Raw genomic sequence first — 4,391 nt, forward strand, 5'->3', positions numbered from 1 at the left:
CTCAAAGAACACTGGAATCGGTGACTGCAGTGTGACACGTTTTTATTCAATCTCGGCACACCATGTGCCCTTCTCACAGGATGTTTTTACTTTTGAAATATGAAAAACATCATGTGCTTTTTACTTTCACATTCTAAGAAACACCAAGTTTGAGGTCTCGGTGCAGTTGCATCAGAGAGAGACGAAATTCCTATCAAAATCCACCTCAAAGTAAAGTTTGCATTACTAATGAACCTCTAGCAATATGCATGAATACTATGATAATTGATGAAGTGGGGATCTCTAGGTTTCAGCAGCAGAAGCAAACAGAATTCTTCAGTGCCATGTACCCAAAATCAACAAAATTTCTCCATTTTTCTGACACTGCAGTTCATCATTTATTTATTATTCAGGGAGTATAAAATCTAAAGAGAAGATAAGACAGTTCCTATATATTAGAGGTCATAATTCTGTGACTAGTTAGAAAAAGTAACGTCTTAAGGTCTGAGAATTTATTTGTGAAAACATGTCATGAGCTGGTAATTTTTGGGATCAAAATTATGCAGCTTGAAAATACTTGTTCAAAGGTGTAAGAATCCTGAGTTTTCATGACTCATGTTGAAATTTGTCAAAACAAACCACACTCTTACATTTTTTATGGATTTTTCTCAGGAGAACTTGCAAGCATTTTTGCACCTCGGCAGGCCATAGTTTTATGGAACTGCTTAAAATTGGAACAACGTGATTGACTTGAAGTCAAAACTAAGCTTGAATCTACTGGTTAAAATTCTCAAATGAATTAAAAAATGTAATTTGAACTAAAGCTGACAACAGAAATTAATATTTTAGGTGAGTAATAGCCTGCCCAAGCTTGTGCAGAACTTCGCATTATATCTGTTTAAGACTCTTCCCACAGTGCAACAACTTGTGTGTAAACCAAAATCTGTATATATTTATCTATATTAAACTAGGCATGTTTTAGGATAATAGAACATTCTGAATGTTTGCAATGACTCCATTTTGCCACTTCCTAGTTAGATCTGTAATTCTTCATTGTTGCGGTTGCACTTATTTCTACTCTACCTTGTCTGGATTCACAAAGTACACCTAGATAGTCAGCAGTCCATCTGACGCTGAGTGTAAAAATCTAAATAGAAGAGAATTGATTTGAAGACTGAGCCTTGTTTTATTTGCATTACAAAGTTATCTTTTCAAACAGATCAAAAGATTAACTTACATTAAGCTTGTCTCAGGAAACAGAAGCATTGCTGATAAGAAAAGCAGGAAATGGGAAGCTTCAGAAACTAAACTGCAGATTTTGTATTGGAAAAGAAAGGATCTTGTGAGTTGAAGAGGTCCAGTTCCTGGATGCTGTGCAGCATAGCGACCTTTAAACCAGCTACACAGGATCTATGTGGTTCCCACATTTAAATCTTGAACGTCAGTGGCTAGCTGTTCTTAAATTGCAGTTGCAAATGAGGCAAAAAGACAAAGTATCTCTCTAGCTTGAAATATTACTCTTTATGTCATACTACATATGTATATAGTAATTTACAGATGAGTGGTGTTCCACAAAATCTAAAGTGGAATGAAAAAGATAAACATATGTTATCTTTTTTACTATTATTATTACAAATGAAACTTTTTACACATCTGTTTTCTTTAATTAAAGCTAAGATAAAGTACTCAGAAAGTCTCCAAAATGAAGACAAATTCCCTTAATGAAAATTATTCTTCATTCATCTGTTTTTAAATTATGATTTTATCACTCTGAATTTCAAGCTCGTTTCTCTCTATCTGGCATTGAAATTAAAACAGAAGTCAAGAAATTAACGTCCAACCCCACGTGATGACTAAGTATCGATGATATATTATGTCGTCTAAAGACATTTATTTGCTGTACAACAGACAGAGTTACCACAAATGTCAGGGTTTCTTGGTCAGCTAGTCGCAAGAACAGGGTCCCTTGTCATACCTGCTAAAAAAAGCAGCTATTACTGGGTCTTCCTCTAAAGACTGCAATACAAGTCCCCTCCAGACACCAGTACAAATCCCCCCTCGACACCTAGGCAATACACCTGCAAGTCACAAATCAGAAAGCTGTAGGCACTATGAAAGTTGACTCTACTGGTATAATTTGGGAGCAGCCACACACTTAAAGTATCATATTTTTACAGAAGATGTAACCTATAAAAAGAGAAATACACACCATCTCCACCCTACCCTCCTGGGCAATGGACGTATCACAGCAGTGAGGGTCCATCGTGCAGCCCCCTCCCTTCTAGCCTCTCCTTGTACCTCCCTTTACCTCTAACCTCTATTTCTCCCTACCTCCTGGAGGTAGGCTGGAAAATCCACATATCTCTGATCATCCGTGGATAAGAGACTCTCACAGCAGCAGCAGCAGCAGCAGCACATCTCACAGTCACTCCATCACTTGAGCGGTTCCTTGGGCTCTGCCTCTCTGACTATCTGCCCACCGTCCCCCTCAGCCTGGCTGTTCTTTCCCAGTAATCCCACTTTCTCTCCATCCTTTGAACCCCAAAACAAAGGAAAGGGAAGACTCACAAAGACAAACAAGCCATAGTAACTAGTTGTTGGCTAAATGCCAATTACAGTTTGACAACAAAAGCAGCATGGTGGAATTTTCCAGCTGAATGTACAACTGTAGGATGTGGTTTAAAAGAAAAAAAAATAGAAAGAAAGAGAAAGAGCAAAAAAGATTGTGCAGTAAAGACAATGAAGATCTACAGCTTGGATTTTAATCATGACTTGAACATACATCTTCGGTGACCCTGGGTGAGTCATTTCATTTCCTGGTGCACTAATTTCCCGAACTCCAATACATAGATAATATGTAATGAATGCTGCTGTTTCAAAGCATGTTGCAATAATCGCTGTAATGAGGTTTTTTTAATGGAAATTGCTATAAAACTGTGACGAATAAGACATACATATAGGGCCGGCACAATATGTTAATACTCTTTTGAATGATTCATTAGTATTTAAGATTTAACAGATAGGCCTGCAGCAATAGTGGAGAAAGAGTAGCAAACATACTTGCAGACCACTGCTGCCACCAGAAAAAAGGCCTCGACTGTGGCAGTACAGCGAAGCGGGAGATAGCTAAAAAGGTGACCGCTCCAGGTACTGCTTCTTTACCTACAAACATGACCAACTGGAAAATGACCAGGGCAAAAATGTTCTTTAGTTTCAGTGAATCTCCAGTGAAGATAATGAAGAAAATGGGCTGGGAGGAGGGAGGTTTAAGCATATTTCACACTTGGTCTGAGCATCCCTGTAGATTAGCTCTAACCCTGTAGAAGCCAGGTTAACCAACCCAGATGACAATTCAGTAACAAGTGATACAACTCCCTGTTTCTCTACGGGTGAGGGTCCCCCTGTTGCCAGTGCGCTACCATCAAGGAAATTACCTCTTTTTCCATTCACCATTCTATGTTTCTTTAAGCAGGATGGCTGAGTGGTACAGATGGATAAAGGCACAATAATCCAATTTGCTTTTTCCTATTCTGCATCTAATCTAATTGAACAAATAAAGCCCCCCAAATTGGATTAATCTATACGCATGCCTGATTCAGTAACATAATGGATAGGATTCTTCTGTATGTATTCATTAACCTCAGAGGAGAAGTTAAGTTAACACTAGGTATTCCTCCAAAGAGAAAGGAAAAAGTTGTGAATTAAATACAATCACATTTTGGGGATATATTGGTAAAGATGATTCAGAGAGGAAAAAAAAGTTGAATCTAAAAGTCTTTCCCAAATGTAGAAAAGTAAAGAAAATGTAATCTCAATACTCGATTGAGATTATGTATGTATACATAATTGACAATATTGTATACACGCATGTATACAATATTGAGATTATGAGAAATGTATACTCAAGTTCTCAATAATTTTTTATTGTCAAACATACTGGCTTCCAAGAGTCTATGCTATATAAATTATACTTCTGTGATGAAATGCTTCAACCCCAAAAAGTCAATCTTTGCAAGAGAATATGTATTCAGGAATCTTTAGATAAAGGATTATGTTTCTACGTTTCTGGAAATGGAAAATTCTTTACATTTTCTGGAACTGGACCACGAACTGGATATTCACCCTAACATAACACTGAACACCTAAATGGGTCAGGAAGCTAAAGACTGTTGGTGATAAAAAACACAGCTGTAATATGAAGGTTAGATAACACTAAATGTTGAGATTCAGGAAGGGGTTCTTTGCAGTTTTATTCAGGGAGATTATTCATGAGTAACGGCTGCCACCTGAATGCAGAAAAGCTATGTTTAGTGACAGAATAAGCTAATGATGAGATGTGCTAATAGTATCAAGGTCTGCTTAAGGCAGTGGAAGAAACACCACTGCTGAACAAATTTTGAACTAGGCACCAT

This window comes from Pygoscelis adeliae, unplaced genomic scaffold, assembly GCF_000699105.1.
Source record: "Pygoscelis adeliae isolate BGI_AS28 unplaced genomic scaffold, ASM69910v1 Scaffold140, whole genome shotgun sequence".
Taxonomy (NCBI): Eukaryota; Metazoa; Chordata; class Aves; order Sphenisciformes; family Spheniscidae; genus Pygoscelis; species Pygoscelis adeliae.